Below are 22,212 nucleotides of genomic sequence, written 5' to 3' on the forward strand. Positions count from 1 at the left end.
TGCAAAAGATGAACCGAACACCCACTATCCACCTCCGGAAAATCGGCTACATGTCATGTACAAAAGAAGCGGAAGCAGGAACGGTGATTTGAGTAGCTCCGTAAGCGAGGAACCGTTTGGTTAAATGTAGATGGTAACAACCAACACAAAGAGCGAGTGGATATGCACTTCGAATCGCGTGTGGGCAATTTATCCAATTCATCAAAAATAGCATTATTTTAACGAAACAATCTCATACAATTAAATTAACACCGTTCAAAAACTACCTTCCAAATAACTTCCCACTGGGGTACGCAGTAGCCATCTCGGTGCCAATCAAGCACAACCTTTCTCCTGAGATATTATCGATTCATTCAAATAATGCAAAAAGGATTGTCCACTGCTACCGCACACGTCCGCTGCGATACGTTCGAACCGTGCACACACCAAATCCAGTGCTGGTAAGCCGGAAATGATAGCCACTGGACTGGACCGAACGGAGCGAAAACATAAATCCTCCGAGCTGTAACCGAAAGATTCGACGACGTTCTGGCCGGTGGCCGGTGCATAAGGTACCCTAGATCCGAGCAGCATTGGCTCAGAATATCTTGGTCATCGTTAGTCGTCCGTTCCTTGCAAATCTTGCTTTGCTAAAACCCGCACGGTGTTGTCCACGTACGGAACAAAGCAGCTCTTAGGCTGGACGGCAACGTCAACCGGGGGAGGAAGCACCGAAGCACGGAAGTCGATGAAATATCCCCATACGCATCTCGCATATCCCAAAATGCATCCACCAGCCAGCCCGGAACTGCCAACGGACGAGTAAGCGTGGAGAAAGTACCGGGCAGGTAGGGATACTCGTGTTGTTCTGGAAGAAAATCTGCAAGACGGTACACGGTTACCCGTGGCAATGGCTATCCCGTACCGTTGCCCCCACCGTCCCCCACGCTCCCCCGTGGCCATCGTCGAGCGTAACCGCACACGCAGAAAAGAGTGCGTCCATCTCGGACGACCCGTACGCACCACTCGCACACGCATGACGGGTATATCGCGCAATATCTATGTACACCATCGGAACTGAAAACTAACCTCCCCCGCATTGTCCTGCACCCTATCGCACCGGGTCGTCCAGATGGCAAAAGTAAAAGACGAGTGGGTTAAAAAGATGGTAAATAAGCTCGCTCGTGTGTTTAGGGTGCTTTTGGTACGTCTCGGGATTTCTAGAAAAGAGCGAGAGAGAAAAGCGAGTAAGAGAGATGATGGCGGGTAGGAAAAAAGACCTACCCCTTCATGCTAACCGTCCCATCGGGCGCAAGGGTTGGCAAACGAGAAAAACCAACCCCGGTCACCCCTCGACGGGGCCGGTCAGTCCGGTCAGCACAAGAAGGCCCAGGCGCACGAGTTTCCGTCTCCCATTCCACGCGTGGCCAAGATTGAGATCCATTTTCGTACACATATACCCACGTACGCATACCGCGAAGACCCGCCACCCACACACATCGGCACGGACGAAACCGCTGTGTACGTGTGCAGCGAGGACGAAACGCAATATTTAAAATGAGTTTGTCCCGGTCCGTGCCTCCGTCGTCCTTGCGCGCCATGTGGTAGATGGTATTTCGAAAATCTATAATCTCGGTATCCCCCCTTATGGCGAGGAGTGGGAGAGGGGGGTGTGGGGGAAGGAAAGGGGTGGAGAGGATATGAATGTCCTGCAGGGACGTTCAAGCACTGTGCCGGACCGTGTTTAGACGGTCGCCAAGAAAAGGTTCCGTTTTTCTCCGCCCATCTCTTTCTACGAAACCCGGGCAAGGGTAGTTCACCTTCGGTGGAAAAGTGTGGAAATTTTCGCGCAAAATCTCACATCTCTCTCGCACCTGGTCTTGGCTTCATTGATGCTTTCCATTTTCCACCCCTCTCAGTCACGATCCAAAAAATCCTCCCTCACCCCCCAATCCTCCCCCCTCCCCTCCCCTACCATCTACCTTCACTTTCTTCTTCATTGTCGGATGGACGGTTTGGTAGGAAAATAGCTAAAGCACCTGCCGCGTACGTTCGGGTCTCGCATTGCCGCTAGCGTTACTTAGCGTCAGCCACGAGAACACACAATTTCTCAAAACCCTAAACACTCCCCATCCCTCCCCACTCCCCGATACCCGTCCCTTCCAGCCCCAAATCACACAAACACATCCGTTTCGCCCAAAACGACATCGACATCCACCGCCGAAAACGGACATTCGCATCGCTTTTTTCTCCACCACTCTCTTCCTCTCTTTTTCTACCTTCCCCCTCTCTGTGTGTCTCTCTCTCTCTCATTCTCTCATTCTGGCTCTCTCTCTCACAGCCACCCGAAAACCTTTAACGTCGATCGAAAACTCGGACACCACGTCGGTTTCCGATACTCACACAACCCGGCGACGAAGAAGTCGAGCACGAGATGGACACTACACACATCCTAAGGGTTGGGTGCGAGTTCTCATTCTCTAAAGCCCTTCCCACCCCAACAGCGCTGTTCCTCCTTTTGCCATCGACAATCGGGACCATCGTCCGGTTAGTTCGCCCACACTCGCTCCAGGAGGGCGCATCGCAAGCATTTCGCCAATCAAGCGACGGCGGAACCCCAACATCCGCACATAGGCAAGCGTACAAACTGACCCCCCCCCCCCCCCCTTCCCCCCTTACCTTCCACAATCCACCCGAAGCACAGCACCAACATCCTAAAAAGGACGAAAGCGGGCACGGTTACAACTACACTAGCAAATACATTTTCTTAGCTTTACTCACTGGTCAGTTTGTGTTTCGTGTGCCCGGTATCCAATGCCCTCCCATTCCCCCATGCTTCCTCCCCCTTCCCCCCCACACGTACATACACACACAAACCAACCCCCTGAAAAGTGCTCAAACATTTGAGAAAATGAAGCATCCTTGCTCCACCATCCCTACACCCAACGGCTACGCGACCGATCCCGAAAAACCGTTGCTAAGTGAGTCTCGTAAGGACACCGGGGCCAAAACGGCATCCTTCGTCGTCGTCGTCGTCGTCGTCGGCAAAAAGGGGGTAAAAAAACACACCACCACCGAACCGGTCCGGCACGCCAAACAACAGGAAAAAGGACCAACCGAACGGGCCGGACCACGCACAAGAGTGAAAACGCCAATGGTCAGCTGATATGGACGTCGCCGACCGTTGTATTTATATAGGAGCGATGGTCGATGTGTGCGTGTGCGATAAAGCGAGCAAGACGATGACGCATCATCTAGCACCGGGAGTGAGAACGGTGATACGGCCACGGCAAAGGAAAAACTCGCGGACTTCCAGCAAAAGCATCCAATTTTCCTCAACCACGCACACGGGAAATCTTTTCGCTGTATTGGTCAGGGTTTCGGAAGAAGTCATACACAGCGAAGTCACTGGTGAAGCCAGGGAGAAAGGTGGTGGAGTGTGTTTTAGAACGAGACGGTAAATGCGAGTGAGCAGGAAGCGAAATAAAATTGCACGTGTCGACTGAGAGCGCACGTGCGCATCTTGCGTCGGTGGGCGAGCGAGATGGGGCGAAGAAAAACCAAACAGAAAAAAAAACCCACCCCCTGGACGAAATCAACGTGCCTCGTGTCTTGGCCGCCCGCTGTACATAGCCATTGTCCACACAGTTCCGGGAGATGGTGAAACATGCTCTCCCGCACCCACCGCGCCCCATTTCCCCCATTTTCACTGGTAGGCAGACCGGGTCCACTTTTCCCGGAGATGGAAAAGTCTTAGGAAATGCTGATGTCCGAGCGGTACGTATGCATGCGCGTATGTGTACGCGAATAAAGAACGTTAGTAAATATGCGGCCTCGTATTAGTAGTGCGAGTGTATTGTAAGAAAAGAAGTTTTTACAAAACTTTCACTCCACTCGCCGTTTTTGCAGCATGGGTTTTGATTTAAACTGTGCATTTTCTGATAAATTTGGTTGTTTTTTGAATTTATTGTGCAATACAATTGTTTCATAATTTCAACATTGTTTAGTACAACAATATTGAATCACTTAGACTGTTAGTAAACTTATTTCACTAAATTTTAATTTCTTAATATGACCATCAATACGGATAAGAAAACGGAAGTGTGAAATTAATCTCAAAAGAACATCTTAATTAAATTTAAACAAACACTCTCAAACGTTTACACACGAAGGAACCTTCTCAGCATCAACTCACATATTCAAAAAACAAAACGTTATCCTGTAACGTGTGCCTGTGCGCGAGTTTTGCTTCACGCCATTTCGAGTTTTCAATTTTGCTGTCCACCTTAAGAAACCGACATCGATCGACCCGAGTGAATCTCCCAGAATTATGGACTACAACCCCTTGTAAGGATGCTACTTTATAAAAAAAAAATAGCAACATGAGTGACCAGTCAAATCCTTCACATCGACACAAGATTTCACCCGACGGACCAAGGTTTGTCCCATCTTCTGCGTGGGAAGTGTGTGTTTGTGTGTGTGCTTCTCCTTTTTATTCCCGTTCTATGTTGAAGGAATGGATGACGGTGAAAATCAAGCAACGGTTCACGTATGTCCGGTGTAAAAGAGGCACCCGACTGGTGATGCGCGCGTACTCGACATGGGGCGTAATTGAAAGAAGCGATAAGACAAATGGACGTCGAACGTGCATGGCACCAATGCGAATGTGTGCCTGCGTGTGTCTTGGTACAAATCTGTTTTTTTTTTCTTTTCGCCCACCTCACGCAGCAAAACTCACTGATGGCATACCTTTAACGGCACGCGTAACGAGGGGGGAAATTAATTCGTGTGCGTATTTCCACCGCCCGATGGAGACGCATGGTGTTTTACGCGGAACGCACGTGTTACGCACGCACACATGAGCACCGATGGCCGTGATGTAAGCGTAAATAAGCGTACCTAAAATGTCACTCTCGTCTGCGTTATCCCGTCCCAACCATCGATTGACAACCGCCTCACCTTCTAATCCCAAACCCTTCCGACCACACCCCCGCCACAAACAGTCCAAACCCTTGTTGGCCCTGTTTTTGCTCGTCTTGCCACGGCGTGTGGTGTGGCTGTGGCGGCCACATTCAATATCCGCCGAGAAAGACAGTATTGTACGATGAGTCCAGCATAAAATCCAGCTTCTCTATCCCCCTACCAACCCAACCCCCCTTCCCGTCCCTTCGCGCGTGCGAATTCAACCGCATCGAGGAAAAACATCCCGCGTCGGTACGTTTCCTTGCGTTCGGTCGAGTTCGCCTTTTAATCTTACCCTTCTTCGCGTGTACGCGGCTAAAGATACATGCGATTCGCACACACAAACACACATCCACCAAAGTGTACGTATGAGAACGCAATCAACTCATCGCTCCAACCCGGTGGCCATCGGTACGGGTATTAGCTAAAGTATTCGGTTGGCCCGCTTCCATTTAAATGACGCGCGGAGGTTTTTACCGCGCGGCGTCGGGGGCGGAGAGGGCCAGAAACCGGGGTAAGGAAATTGTTACGGTACTACGCATCTCGTCCATCGTCCATGTTGCAGTAGGCAGCGAAAATGTGACCGAAAGGATACACACTCTTGCAAGAATATTTGCCTACCCTTCTTGGTGCGATGCTCTGGCATAAACATATTCGTGTTGTCATTCCCCAGCCCTGCGTGCTTTCGCCGCCATGTAGTGCGATGCAATTTATCCCGGCTCATCGTAGTCGTCGTCGTAGTCGTCGCGACCCGGCGCGAATGGACAGACGATTTCGTTGGAGGCGACGCACAGACGGCAGAAGGATAGCATACTTTATCCGTGAGCTTTGCTGAAGAAATTGGCAATACTGTACTCCTTTATCCACTTCAATAGCAAATCAAGTATGCCAAAAGCATTTATTTAGTCAAGCAAACTACAAGGAATTAAAGTGCTTTTTTTATAATAGAATGGATTTTTTGTTTTTAATTTGTACTATTAGAATTTAAGTATTGTTATACGAAAAACTCATTATAAATTAAAAAAAAAATACAAAGATATGTATAAAATAGAAAACAAACAAACATAACTAAGAAAACTCTAACGAGAGCTCCTTGTCTTACATACTCAACCAGTCTATGCTTCTCTCCACTAGGTCTATTGGCTTTATGTCACAGCACAAATCGTCCGAACGAAGAACGTCCACTCCCCCTCTCCTCCCATCCCTGCTTGCCTCTTTAAACGCAAGATAAAAAAAAAACACCATTGCTACCCTGCGCTGCAACGGCAGAAAATCGCTCAAAAATCCCTCCGCAGGCAAACATCTCGAAGGCCCGGTTCGCGAATCCGCTCGGTGTAAGTGGTCATTTCTTCGCGCGCGCGAAACCTTCCCTGCCAGTGCGCGTGTGTGTGTGATTGTTTACGCTGTGGTTCTGCCGCTTCGCTCCTCGCCCATTGCCCAACCCCGTCCATGTCCTGCATTGCACGAGACATCCTACAGCCGGGACCGCATCGTTCTCAGCGTCGTCGTCCTTTGTCTTGCACTCAACTCACACATGCATAAATCTCCGATCCGCGTGGACGATATGTCCCTCTCTTTGCTCCCTGCAACCTTCTTACCCCAGCATAATCACACCCTGTGTCGTTCCGTTTTCCTTCGCCTCACGGCTACTCTTCTTGCGGCTCTGCGGCGCAGCATTCGCTTGGCAAAGCAAAAACGGAATCGCGGAGAGGACCCGTGTCCCGAAGTTTCTCTCGCACGCCTCGGTATGTGTGGTCCTCCCCCTTTATCCCTTCCATGTGTGTGCGCGCAACGCAAACCAATACCATCGCAAACACGGCCGACCGGTGTCCACGGTGCAAGGAGAAAGGACAATACAAACACCACACTGCCACCGCGCGTCCTCATTAGGTTTCTTCCCTCGCAAAAACCGGACACACACACGCCATCCAGCCATCGCCGTCACCCCACATCCGTAAGTTGCACCCCTGTTCCGTACCGTCACCCTGCAAGAACTCGTTTCTCGAAGGATACCCCATCGTAAGGCAATTCTTCGATGGACATGTGCAGGTCCAACAAACGCACGGCACAATTGCCTGGAGGGTGATCATCTCCCTTTCGCCATCTGAAATGCGCGAATCACTTCCCCTTGACGCTACCCTCCCTGCCCCTTGCACATGGTTGTGTATTGGAAAAACGTCAATCGACGACGAGCGCGCGACGACTGTCCTGCCATACTCTCATGGGACGGTGGGACGACCGAAGAATCCAAGGTTCCAAGGCCCGACCACCGTTTGGTCATCCTATTCCATCTAAACGCGCATGTGTGTGTGTGCGTGTGTATGTGTGTGTAAGCAATCCCAATCCCAATCTTGTGGCTGAATGTGTGCTGTAACGAATCCTGCAGCCTTGCGGGACGTTCGCGAAACATCTTTCTTTCTGCAAAAAGGTAACAGCGCGTCCCTCTAGCACGGCATCCGCGAAAATTCACAAGACTGGGCAGGATAACAGCTACCACACCTAGCCAGACACACACACACATGTGTGTAAGCTGACCCCCGACCGCGAAGAGTCCGACGGGTACGGTTCTTGGGAACGCTGGAATGATGGCGTCCGCGAAAACGACGAAGACGTCGCGATGTTCTTCATCTTCTCGCTGCGGGATCGCGCCAATGGTTCCTATCCCTGCCAGACGCAGACCGTACAAGGGCGAAACCGCAGGAGATGGGTTGTGTTTTCCTGTTGGCAGGCAGTTGCATGTTGCTCTTATTTGGCTGCGTCTTTCGCTAACTGCGTCGCAGACCATTAGGCCTAGGACTCATAGTCTTGGGCTTTATATTTGTTTCTACAAATTATTTATTAATGTCTAACTACTAGAAACTTCGGAAATATTGTCGTCTTGATTAACAAGACTATAGTAATGTAAGAAAAAAACAGTTTGAAACTCTAAGGTACCTGTATAGATCTTGAAAAAAAAGAATATGATAATGGTTCTAGACGAGATTTAAACATACGCCACTCCAAATGCTTAACTAATGTGCAAGACGCATGTACTAAAATTTAAACACTGTTCGCATTCCAAGAAGTTGTTTTAAAAATCACGTTATCCTGCCGGCATACGAAACAACAACAATAACACATACAAAGAGGAAAAGAAAGAAAACAAATGAGCAAAAACTCACGCACGCACACACACACGCGCACAAAACAATAAACGGTCACACCGCGTGCTTTCAAAGGTGCGTTTCCTGGTGACTGCGTGTGTGTGTGTGTGTGGGTGGATAAAGAACAAGAAGTTGCTAGCAGTAATGCCAAGTGGTGGAAGAAAAAGGATATATAGCGGAACGGTATATAAACACTGCGAAGAATTCAACCGAATAGGAAAGAAATAGAAGATGGCCAAACTCGGACTGACCTCTCTCACCGTGCGGCATTAGTTTTGGTGGGTTGCGGGTGGCTAGTGGTGTTGGTGGTGGGTAGCGGAATAGTTTGGCGTTGATGCGTGTTGCGATAGCGCGCGCATTTCGAACGTTACGCACCATTCGTAGCGGACTCCCGCACGGGGAATCACGGGTTTTGTGTTTTTGCAACAACAAAAAACACGTACACACACACACGCACGCACATATAAACACGCGGGACAGTTTTGGACATTACATAGCGCTGTTTCCCTCACACGCACGCGGTGTTTCGAGACGAGTTTCCGGTGCAACACGCGCGCATACGGTATGTAAGGATGGCGAGAATCCGCTACCTTAGGCAGTGGTCTAGGCAATGATATATAACAAAACAAGATTTTAAAAATAATACTTCAAGGTGTTTCATTTACTACCAAACAGATTTACGTTTCAAAGTATAAATTGTTGCTGAAATATTGCCAATGTAAAATCGTCTTGAGGTAAAAAGTTAACATTTTTTTAACGTCTAAACGAATTAATAGGCCATGTAATGTATTTCGAAGGCATATCAAAACTAGTAAATACAAGAGAAACTAAGATTAAAATCAAAATTGAATATTTTTAGATAGAAAAGGAATATTTGGATAATTCTCCACATCCTGTGCATTGGACCAGTTTGTTAAAACCACCGCCTAAGGTAGCGAAATATTCTCTATGACGAAATCTCTCGCTCTCCTTCTCTCATTTTTATCCTCCAAGAATGCTCATGCTCTCGTAGGAGTGAACGGCACGATGCGTATGTCGCGCGCGGATACACGATATTCCTTTCTCACTCGCACGCCACATAAAGAAGGGAGAGCGCGACTGCTTCGGCGACTGGGACAGCGTTAAAACGGACCGAACGGCACAACATCACGGTACGCCAATTTCAATTTTATTTTACGCGTCGAGGCGAACGGTGTGTATTCTTCGCGCTCCGCTGCTGCTGAAAACGCGCCACACAACAAACACTCCTGTGTGCCCGGTCTGGGGCATTGGCATCCTTTCTCCAGAAGGGTCAAGTTTTTTTTGGGAAGGTATCGCAAAAGGCCGCGAAATACGTACACGTGCAAGGTAACAAACTAAAGAAAAATGTGAGATGTGCGAAATGGTTTAAACCACGGAGATTTGCGGTGGGTAGCGTGCGAATTCGGCGAGAATAAATCACAACTCGCGGTGCGGTTCACAAGTTCCCAGTGTGGCATAAAGCAAACAACAACGTTGCAGTACTGCTGATCGGTGAATGTGTGAAAATATACCGTAAGAAAAAGAAACACAAAGTGATAAAGAAAAGTTCTTTCTGAAAAAGCCCAACAGCACCGAAGTGCACTACACATTTGCGCGCTAATTGTTTAGTGAATGTTTGAAACGAAAAAAAAGCAGTTTTGCAACGATGTAAACCGGCGTTGAGTAACACGCACACGAGACAAAGGTGAACATAAAGCAGTGAAAAGGTTGTCACTACAAAAGAAAAACGCCAACACACATACAGCAGAAGGCGAAACACGGCATAATGCACCCGCGTTTTTCGTTATCGGCTTTCTTCTTGTGTCCGAACGCGATCATCTTCTTGTTCACGATGGCTACTGTTGTGCGGAGCAGTTAGTGTGACCGATCTCTGTACCGTGTATTTTTTCCTGCATCTGTGCTGTGACCCGCATGGCGAACGCGCTTTCCAACCGGTGAACACACCAAACCACAGCTACCGACCGTTTCAACAGCACCCGTGAGAAAGCGGCAGCAGTTGGGAATAACGCGAACGAACACCATATCCTGCTATAAAACCCAGTGCGAATGTACCGTCCGCTTGTCCAACTCCCGGGTTCGATAGCACAAAAGGCGCGTACCCGGCACAGCAGCCCGGTGTAGTACTAGTAGTAGTGTGTTACATTTCGAGTGCTATCCACTTGGGTGTATAGGTGAAGATCGCGTACTTGAAGTGGCGATAGATCACGCGGTAGAATAAAGCCGATGCCTACGAAAAGAAGTTCACCTCTGCAAAAAGAACTCAAGACACACACATGGTGGCACTGACAAGCGTTCAGCCGTAAGCGACGAGGCCAGTTTTTGGAATAAAAGTATTAGTGACAAAATATTAAAAGTGTGCAGTTTAGAAGTTTCCGAAGCTACTGACGGTTAGCTTTCATTACCGTGCGGTGTTTTGTCCTTCCCGAAGTGCACGCGCTGGAGCGCAATAAAGTGTTCCTAAAAAGCATATCCCAGTAGCGTGTATGTAGCATTAACAACTAAATACGAAAGTACGGGCGATCAAGCAAATAAGAAGCACCGTGTGCGGATCGCATTACCGTGGTTGATTTGGTGTGCGTGTAAAGTTCAGTTCCGTACGGACCCGTGCCGGGGTCAGCGGAGGGCATAACGGTGGAGGTATCCAGCGCCACCGGTAGTGTCCACGGGGTCGACGGTACCGGCTTCGTACTGGCCCGCAATCGCCAACAGCATCCCCATCATCATCACCGGCAACGGCAACGCCATCGCCTGCACGACCAGCGGCAGCACCCCGCGACGACGCACGCCAGCAACGCATCCTCCTCCACCTCACTGGCAACCGAAAGGTTAATAACGTTCGGTAAAATTAGGAGATACCGGGAAACGAGTGCCGCCTCACCATCGTCGAGGACGTCGCCGGCAACGCCAAGTGCACGTAAGTGTCCCATTCCCGTCCGGACTGTGTTGGAAGGCTTCCCTTCCCACCTTGCTTTATTGTATTGATGAAGTATTTCGGTTGAATTTTGTAGATGTTTGCTAACGAGCGTGTGTATGATAAGGCGTTTCACTTTACGCCATTGACGGGGAAAACGAATCAACGTGACAGAATCAACAGATGGGTTCCGAACACTACCACATTCATAACTGCTTGGTAGTTGCTTATCGGCACGACCGCTATTCTTAGTACGAGTTTAAATCCACTATTTAAATGGACTGAGAATGGAAAAGAGGTTTTCGTGTTGCAGTCAATTAGCGCTCCTACACAAAACGCGGGTTATGCCTAGTAAAACTTCACCACGGACGAATCAGCACTGGGCCGAGCTTTAGGAGGGCTTGCAGTTCTATTGTGCTTTAATTTTAGGGGCTTGGTAGACGAAAATTCATTGCGGTTCGCAAGTCCAATATTGAGAACAAAATGTTGACATTATGTCTTCACCTCTCAGATAAGACCCTCAGACCAAAGGTAATGATCACAGGTGGGCAGGTAGATTTCACCCAGAAACGTTGAGCGCATTTAATTTCTCCCTCACCATCTGTGTATCTAAGGACACATGCTTGCCCATTCGTAGGTAGATACCAACAGGTAAAGGTGCACACACCCACACACACATACACTCAAACACATAAAATCACACTGCTTTCAAGAAGATTAGCTAACTCGCACGAACCCGCAAATCTTGAACCACCGAATACCGGGATGGTGGTGTGGGAGTGTGACTAAACAGAAGTTTGTTGATCAAAATTCTCAGTAGGTCGTAAGGTTGCTAAGGTCATTGAACTCTAGCCACTAATTAATCGTGGCAAATTTACCATTCCCAAGAAGAACGGTCCGGCCCAACGGCTAATCTTTGGGCAGAACAAATAACCTGCCCGTAATGCAGCTGAACTCGCGATGCTGTTTTTTTTGGTTTTGTGTTTTGCACCGAAAGCAACGAAGCAATCGATTCGCGAGAGGGTCTTCGAATCGCGAGGAAGGCCTCACAAAAAAGCCGAAATGACATCCTCATCTTATAACAACATTCGAGCGCAACCCCCGAAATGTGCCAACCTTTTCCCTGTCAATCGTTGCGAGGTGCAGTGTACGGTGCCACGGGGAGCTAAACAACAGTCGGGCCAGAATTGGGGATGAAAAAGGGAATAAATTCCCTACGCCGCTGACACACATACGCGCGCGACTACCTAATTTGTGACGGCAGTTGACAGTTGTGCTGTTTCGTTGGCGGTTTTTTTGTTCGGGTGACTTTTTCTACCCATACCGGGACGGGGTTGTCTTTCTGGTTTTTCACTACATCTTGAGTTTCTTTTTTTTTTCATACATATACACACACATTATCCTGTTCCCCTCGTTCCTGCCGAAATGACGCATCGTGCTGTGAGAAAAAGGTGGCGTTGGTGGTGGTGGTGCATTTATTATGGCCGGTCAGCACCACCAACGGAACAGAAGCAGCAAAAAACGAAACCGAAAATAGACCCCGAGACGCGAAACTGTCCGCGCAGAGTCCACACAATGGCAGAAGGTAGGCAGAAGTCCGGCAGGGGCACAGAGAAAACGGGCTGAAATCTCGTAATGCGCACCGAGGGGTACATTTATGCTTTTTTTTCTTTCGTTCTCCCTGTCTTTTTTTGCTGGACAGCGTTTTACCCTGCAAACGGGCCTGGGCACTTTCGGGGTCCTTCGACGTTTTTGGACGATGGGACCGGCACCGGCAGCCTGGAAGTCCACCGGCCTTAGGGGGAAGTGTTCTTGGAACTGTCGACTGCAACCGCGTACGGTGCTTGACACGCCGTCCTGCCGTCGACGTTCGTTTTGACGGAGGCGACGCGTGATAATGGGCGGACAGGGCGAAGAAAATCCACGTCCAGCACCAGACCAGGCTGGACGGGCTAGGGCAGACGGGAAGGAAGTAGGGCATACCGAGCGGACACGGGCAAAGTTCAATCCAAGCACGCTCTCACTCGCGGATCGGATGTCCGAAAACTCTTATCCTTCCCTGATTTTTTTTGGTGGTAGTGGTCGCCAGAAAAGAAGCAGCACCCCAACTCCCCCCCCCCCCCCTCCCCTTGCTTCCCTCTCTCGTCCTTCTGCCACGAAAGCCTGCTTAGTTCTGAAGAAAAGTCCTTTCGCGTACGGTGCTGCCCATACAAGGGTGGACAAGGAATCACCGAGAAGCGACACACAGCAACGAAAATGGGGAAAAATAAATAGAACCGAAAAAGGAAAACCGGGCTCCGACAACCACGTACCACATGCTGTGTATGTGTGTTTGTGAGGTGGGGAAAAGAAGGGGGCCAGGAGTAAGAAAGGCGAAGGAAGGAGAGTGGATACTGTGCAGCGAAAAATGGACGCCACTGCACAAAAATCCAAAACACATCACCCTCCTCCACACTCCCTGCCACCTTCTATTCCCCTCCCTCGCGCTGAACGCGAAAGGACATCGAGAGAAAAACGGAACGATCCTTTTTTTTTTTCGCGAGAGACTAACCTTCCACCTTTCTCCGTGGCCTCCACCGGCTCACAAACCCCTCATCAAGCCCAAGGGGGTTTGGATGCTGCAGAAGAAAAGTACGAACCGAAGGTGGCGAGGGGTGGGACGAATTGGTAGTGCGATGGGAGGGGAAGCAAGCAAGTCGTCTAGGGAGGAAACTGCGGAATCTTGCCACCATAAGTCGCTAACGGGAAGGATGATGTCGCTGCGGGTTGGAAAAAACAACCCGTGGTGCCTGACGTAAGGAGAGAGCGCGAGGAAGAGACGTTGTGTCCACGCTGTGTATGTGTGCTGCGTTTTCCGATAGGTTTTTCTTTTCTTGCACGCGCTCTTTCTTCACCTTTTTTTTACTCCGTCTTCTGGGGTAGGCTTTCCGTTTTTTTTTTCTCCTCCCAACTCTCCGGTGCAGGACACCAGCGTACTTGGAGCGCTGGTTCGCTTCCTTCAGCCGTAAGCCACGCTGTAATGCGGCGCAGTTGACCAAATTACTAGCAATGTGACGAGAAACGGCGGCCGGGGGAAGTAGATGGCGCGCCGAGTGGTGACGAAATAGTGAAGACTTTTTGGGGCGTTCGTCTAGCAGATGGGAGCTGTTTGGCGCTATGGGTGAAGCTGTGGAGTGTGTAGCGTAATATATAGTTTTTTTTAGTCACTTTCTCTTTTCGTTGCTCTTTAGTCTTCACAGCCACAAGGCTTTACCTTATAAAAGGGAACGTTGAGCGTTTCTACCCTTGTGGTCACCAACTACAAACACACCACCGCGTATAAGGTGTCTAAGCTTTGGTGGACAAACACATCTCCTACTGTCCGGTGGCCATTTTCGCCTAGCTCTTGGCCCTGCTTCGGTCTTCTCTTTTATGGTTTTCCTTTTCAGATCGGGCCTGCTTTTTTATCATCACGTTCCACCGATTTTTCGCGATGTGTGTGGGTGTATTGGTTAACGTATTTCGAATTTTTTCTTATGGACTACGTCCTGCTGATGAAGAAGCGTAGAAATCCTTGTCACTTGGTGCCTAAGATATTGGCGCTTCACAGGCTTTCTTGTTCGGGACGAATTGATGGATCTTGTGCCGCAATGTGTGCAGTCAATCGTGGAAATAAATCGATTTAATTTCAAGGCAGGAAAACAGACTCTCAATCATGTTACATCTGTTCTTGTACGCCAAAGCGAAACTGCTCGCCCGATATATTGTTTCTTCGTAAATTAAGAAACCCTAGATGGAAATGGAATATCCGCGCACAAAGAAGTATAAATTTTGCCAAAGAATATCATTTACAACTTCAACAAGAGTCAACGTTATGCTTGTTTGGAGGTTTCCTTTCGCATGTACACATGCACATGCTACCCTGCTTTCGTACCAATTAAAGGACCTCGCACCACCAGCAGCGCGCCCTTGTGACGATTTTTTTTTTCCAAACCAACCTGCTACCCCCGAACAGTGTCCTTACTCTGTGGCTTCTGAAAAGCTTATTAGCGCCAAGAGTAAGGTAACACGAAGAAATCCCCTACCCAACGTCCTGCATTAGCGTTGGTCCTTGCAGCTTGATATTTGAAATTATGCACCTTTTGGCTCACTGTTCCTTTTTCCTTCCTTCGCTCGTTCAAATGCGAAAAAACACCCATTCTGCACGGGACTCACACACACTAACGCGGAACCCATTTGCACGCAGACACCCCTTTCGGGCAGCATTGGCGACGACAGTGGCGCACCAAAGCCGGATGGACATCGCGTGGGTCCTTTTCCGCACGTGAAGGGGTTCGTCGCCATGGTGTGTAAAGTGTCGCTCGCACACACAAAACGAACGAACGGATGTGGAAGTCGATTATCCTCGGTTGCTTGCCTTTTGCGCGCCACAAACACCCGGGGTACGGGCAGGACACCAGCGACAAAAAAAATGAAGGGCCCACACGGGCGCGTCTTGCCGTGAAGTTTCGCCCCGCTATTGATTTTGCCCTCGGACGGCCACGGAAACCGCGCGAAACGTGTGATTGCGCGCGTCTTGCCGATCGTGTGTCCAGCGGGGTCCGTGCCTTGACGGAACAAACCAAAAAAAAAAAGAACCCGTTAGAAAACGACAATTTTTACTTCGCGCCATCAAAGCCGCACAAAACGCAAAAGGCAAAAAAGGCATTATAACCCAAAAAAAAAACGCACGCAAGGTGGAAACAAGGGGGTTCCTGCGTCCGGAATGCAGGGTTCGTCCTTACTGGGGAGAGGGACGTTTATGCGAAACCTGTATTTTGTGGCGACTGGTCGGTTTTTTGTTTGCATTTGCGATGGAAGAAACGGAAAGGAATCGCGAACATGTATGTGAGGAACGCATTTACGTTTTTGTTGTTGTGAGTTCCAAAACAGGCGCCCAATAGAATGTTTGCAAAAAAACAAAAACCCCAGGCGGGGGATGGAACAGAAAGGGATAAAATGTTAATTTAACAATTTATCAGAACTTTTTATGTTTTTCGCCTCTCGGGGCGTCCTCTTTGATACCTATAACGGTGGTTCCACAACAAGCCACTCACGGTAAAGTTGTGTATGCGGCACTAAATGCATTTTTGCATTTCACTACATAGCGGTACGATGCGTCTAATATTTATCGAAAAAGGACGGGAGGAGGTGAGGAGAGTGGTAAAAGGGGAGGTTAAGGAAAAAAAAACACACACACACCAACAACCGTTATTATGCTCATTTTCGTTTGCTTCAAGGGTTCGATTGATTCGCCCAAGCCCCACACACCCAACAACCCCACAAGCCTCCCAACACGCAGACCCCAACCGAGACCGTCGAGCTGCGCTGTGGTGGTCAATTATTTCCCCCTACCTTTTTTTTTTTTTCGCCACTCTCTCTATCTTTTCTCTGTACCTTCTTATGCGGTTTTGCGACCGGCCGTTTTTAAAACACACGGTGCAACCGAATTAGACGGTTGGGCGAGACGAATGCTCGATATGCTGAGAATTTCGCTGGAAACGTGAACTGCTGCTTCTAATTAAGCGATGGCGCTCTAGTCTAATACACGGGTTTCCCTTTTATCTGCAGCCTTCGAAGGACTACTTTCCTCGCGGATGGATGGATTCGCGTTTTTTTTAGTTTGCTTGCTCCGCTTTGTCGCTGGATTTTTTTTTTGCATCCCGGCATCTCGATCGCGATCATCATTACTTCGGTTTCGGGTTGACCTTCGGCCAGGGAACGGACGTTCAATTTGCGTGTTGGCGAAATTTACCGTTTTTCGCTCGTCGAAATTCGCTATCACGGAGACGATGTCCTCGGGGTATAGACCATTGGAGACCGCACCGTCGCCGTTTCTACCCTTTACTGTTTAGAGTTTTTTGTTTTGCAAAACCTTTGTTCTGCTGGTTCGGCACATCATTAGGATTCGGCGATGTGAGGAGCCTAATCAATGCGTCAAAAGTGCGGCAGCCCAAGAAATTAAGTCAATTATGAAAATCACGCCATACGCATCGTTTGACACACGCGGGAAGGTTGTACGCTGATGCTTCACGAACAGGGAACAAGAGTTTCTTGCAACCAGTTTACGAAACGCGAAAGAAAATTTAAGGTTTTCAAAATTTCATGGGAGGGAGTCAACGCCGGGATGCATATTTATGCAAATAAAGTTTAAGATAGCGTCAGATCTCTGACCCCCTTAGCCTTCGTGAGATTGTTTCGAAATATTTATGAGCACGCAAAGTTGATATCAAATCATTTAATAATTACGATATTTTAAAAATTGGAGATATAAAAAAATCATTAACCTAAAGCCTGATGTGAGACATACAACAAATAGCATCACACAAAAAACTCCGTAAAATAATGGCAATTAGGGGGGTTCATCTTGAAATTTTGAGTATAAGTCGTTGGGAATATATTTTTTATTAAGTTTTTTTTTATCAATGCCAGTTTTTCTAAAAATGGAAAAAATGACGCCTCAAACAACGTCACGAAAATATTTTGTGCACACACGTAGAAATTCACCTCAGCGCCACCTGCTGACGAAGCGTCAGTGGCTCATCATGGCTCTTCACGAAGCATACCGCAAGGCGAACCCATGGGGAAAAGGGTATTTGGCCCATGGAGGAGGTTTACTGGGTAAAAATCCCATGACAACACCGTCATTTTGAAAATTCTCTCTCTAGCAATTGCTCACTTTCGTACCCAAGGACATGAAACACCCCGAAAAAAGTGCATCGAAAAGTACTGAGCTATTTCTAAAAAGTCGAATAATTAAATCTGATAAGTAATAATAATCATTGTTCAGCATGTCGCGAGACTGATTATCTAGCTACGGGTAAATTAAGGCAAAGAAAGCCTGATATGGTAGGCCTAGACCTCTTCAGGCGGCCTAGGTGGTGTATTGGTAGTGGCGCCGGTCTTCAGACGAACGTACCGCTTCAAAATCCCACCCGGACCAATCCTCCGTTACAAGTTCAGAATGAATCCGAACGCCATTTTATGGAAGTTATGATCTCCTGGGTCGAGATGGTTCCATGTCTTCGTTTATGTTGTTCAGTCAATTCTAGTAGATCTGCATGTATCACTGAACAGGAGCTAAATCTGGATATCTATTGGACAACAAAACCTTGCAGTCGGAAGATCCAATCAGTTTTGGTTTTGAAACTTTTCTTAATATTAGTCTCTATTTTGAGCACGGGTAAATTAATGTTGGCATTGGAGAAACCGTTGACACCAATTTAAAATATCTTCCCAGATTTATGTTCATGTTCCTTTGCAATTATTCGTATATTTATTATGCTAATTCGAAAACGATTAAAGTAATGATATCGAAGGAGCTATAAAAAAGGCAAAGCGTAATCTCCCACCTGCATAAAGCATGCTCTTTAATTGTTAGTTTCACTTAAAATTGCGACAGTCGATTGTACATCCCAAGGATGCGGCAAACCCTCCCATCTTGACATTTCAATTCAAACTGTAATCTTTCGACCGAAAATTACACCACAAAATTTCGTATACGAATCAGAACAGAGAGATGGATCCGTTTGATCCAGTGCAGTGACAAATACAAACCAATTCATTTATGATTTACACAATATGCGAACCGGGGGTAAGTGTGCTGGACGTGCTGGCTGGCTGGTGGTGTGACTATTGTGTCGGAAAAGCATAAAAGCATGTGAGGAGAAAAATATAATTAACTGCCAACCTGTTGCATGCACCATCGAGAACGAGAGTGCCGGTCGTCGACTGACAGCACAGTTTGCCTTTCGACCAAACTGGTCGGGCTGGATGGAATGGGGCCGGGACGAAGCGGGGGTGTGGGAATAGGTTAGTTATGTGTTGTTATGTTGCCTTTCAGCCGCACGGAAGCTCGTGCACAATAATGCGCCCACACTCGATGCTTAGTACTCCTGTGCGCACCGCACCCCTTCCCTTCCATGGCCATCGTCCTCAGAATGTGTTTGTGTGTATGTGTGTAGGTGGGCTAAATCGATGTTATGCTGCTCAAACGCTCAGGGACGATGATTATGATGGTGATGCTTCCACAGACCACTGTGAAATGGCATGACCAAAAGGGCTAACGTCCGGCAGTCGGCAGAGTTGACACCGAGCAGCAGCAACAGACAGTCAGAGCAGACGCGCTTGCAACTGTTCCAGCTCCTTGACGTTTCCTCCATCAACTGCATCGAACGGTAGTGTAGCAGTGGATCGAATCACAATCGAAACCACTAACGCACGCTCAGGGAAGGGCGAATACCCGAGATAGCACGAAAACAAAACTTCACCCAGCGATGGCAGCGAAACAAGCACCAACCAAGATCCAAATCCTTGGAGGCCGGTGGAATGCCGGCACGAAAACGGAAACATAAAGCGGAGAAACCATAAATAAATCAAATCGTAAAAAATACACATAACTTTTATCGGATGTTACTGCTGTTGCTGCTGCTACTACTACTACCGACGCTACTGTTGCTGCTACTTCGTCCGATTTTCCTGGAAAAAAGGACCTCAACCACAAGAGGATATAGAGAGCAGTCTCGATGTGTTTGTGTGTGAAGCTGTGTGGTTTGTCGGGTTAAGTCGGTTCAGCTGTTTTTCGACAAACTGCCAGACAACGGCTAACACTAGCCTCATCCACTACATAACTACTATGGACGAGATTCGAGCCGCCACTTACACTCATCCCCTCCAACGCACACACATAAACACACACACATCTCTTCTTCCGGGCTGGAGTGAAAGGAAAATCTTTTTTGTTGGTTTCATTCAATGTTTCCTCCCCGAAGCATTTTTGTCTGCTAACGCTTAACCATTTGTGGAAGGAGATCACCCCCCCCCCCCCCCCCCCCCCCTCTCCCTAGCAGTCGATTGTTGCTCCACCGGTCTGATGGCGGCGATGGTGAAATCCAACAGGATATTTTCCCAACCGTTTTGCTGTGTCCCTTTTGTCTGCGAATGGAATGAAAGCGGCCGGGAGTTTATTTTCCTGTCTGGAGATCGGCGAATCACCGGAGCAAAAGAACAGCAGCAAGAGTGGAGAAAGTCTTGCACACGCAAACACGCGTGCCTTTTCCTCCCCTCTTCGCCTTTGTTTCGTTTGTTTCGCATGCAGAGATTGGCAATGGCCTTGCTGGTTAAGCGATTCTTCCCGCTTTTTTTTTTTGCGTGTTAATAAGGTGTGGTGCGTAATTATTAACGCAGGGTTTTTTTTCGTAACCGTCCCATGTATATCATTATCGTGCCGGGGTGTCTTGTCTTGCAGTTAATTAAATAAGGATTGAAAATGATAATGTGCTGATAATATGCACATACGCAAGACATCGGAAGAAGTTGATAGACCAAAACAGAGACGCAGGATGCGTGTGTGTATGTGTGTGTGTACTGTTGCATTAAAGGTCATATCAAAATTGCATGTTGCAATTGTTACCGTGGAATAAAAATGTGATATAGCCTTTCAAACATCTTGTTTTTCTCCTAAGCGTCGTAAGAACTTCAGTAAAATAACTGCTATCCTTCCTATATATACACACAACATACTGTCGGCAACAACCAGCTGTGGGAGAAAAAAGGTCATAAACAATTCAACAAAACCTAGCAGAGAATAATTGTAACGAACGACAGTAGCAACACTTCCCTCCAGATGTGTAACAGCAATCGTGTGATACTTTCACTTTTACTCCCAACCCAGAGCAAAGGCCCCGGAAATGGGAGAAAATAGAACAAGTGGAATAGGCCACCACCCCTCCCCCCTCCCAGCTCCCCTAGACATGGGACAGAATAAAAATCCATTCCGTTAACACGGTGCCGGAGTTGGGGAGGGAAAAGAATGAATGGAGAACGCCCAACCCATCACACAACAATAAATTTCAGTAACGGAAAGTAAAAGTTTTTTTTCTGTTGCACTTCTACCCCTGTCCCAACTAGCTGCTCTAGGACACATTACTTGCAACTTTATGTGTGTGTGTGTGAGTGTCTGTGTAGTTTGTTGATATGAATTAATGTGAGGAAAAGTGAATTTTTCCCTCACTGTCATGGTCAGCAAAAAGAGAGGGATGATACCAGTGTGTGGGGTTAGTTTTCTTTTTTCACCTCGTGGCATTGTTTTGAAGGATTTCACTCCCTTCCTTCACGCCACGCCATTTTGGATTTTCCGACCCGAATCCGTTGTCCGTAGTTGGCTGGCCCAACGAACGAGGCCAAAAACGTGCTGAGCATACTTAATAGTAGCATAATGCGCTAGCACGGCTGAAGTTTTGTGGCGACGCTTTGAAGATTGGTTTTGGTTCTGTTACTCCCGGGGTCAGCTGGATGATGCAAAAGGAAGAAAGGAAAAATAGCAACACCAACACACACAAAAAAAAACACAAAACACAGACACAAACATCTCACAACCACACAATGCATTCGACCACGCCAGACAGCATAAAAATAGGACAGACAGATCCTTGCCCGCTTTTCCACACTGGAGCGCGGCTGGAGAAGAAGGGAGGAAAAACAAACGTATTACATAAAAATTGCAATTGCAAAAGATGTTCTCGAGACTGCTCTTCTCTCCTTCATGCCCTTTGCTTTTGTGCAGTTTTTAACACCTCAACATACAACAATAGACCACCACCACCCCTCCAACCTTCTACCCTCCGTTTAGTTGCACTTTGTGGATGAAGCGAGACATCGGGACATGCTTGCAGCATAAATCAGATGTGACAAAAAACAAAATAGTCTTCGACGGAATCTCTTTATGCGGCACCACTTCTCGTTCTAACCAACCAGCAACAGCGATTCTTACGAGCCCCACTATTCGTAAATGCACGTGGTGGTCCGGTTTGATGCGCATGAGGGCACTTTTCCCTGCATTTTCGAAATGATTCGATTTCGGGATCGGGATGGAACAGAAAACCAACAAAAAAACAAGACAAATTCACACACAGTTTATGCAACCGAGTAACCCCTTCAAACGAGCACAAATTGCAAGTAAAAAAAACCGTTTCCCCCACCAACACAACCGCACAACGTTCTTTATGTAGTGCATTTTTATTTTCGGTTAGCGAAAGTAAGAAAGAGCAAAGAAAATTCTCAATTAAAACGGAGCGAAAACGGGACAAACTGCACTCAAAACTGCAGCTGGACTGCAGCTGGTGACTGCGTGCGTGCGCGGTTGTGGGTGCCACAAACAGCGTGGGTTTCGGGTACATA

The sequence above is a fragment of the Anopheles marshallii genome, chromosome 2 (genome assembly GCF_943734725.1).
Source record: "Anopheles marshallii chromosome 2, idAnoMarsDA_429_01, whole genome shotgun sequence".
NCBI classification, from domain to species: Eukaryota; Metazoa; Arthropoda; class Insecta; order Diptera; family Culicidae; genus Anopheles; species Anopheles marshallii.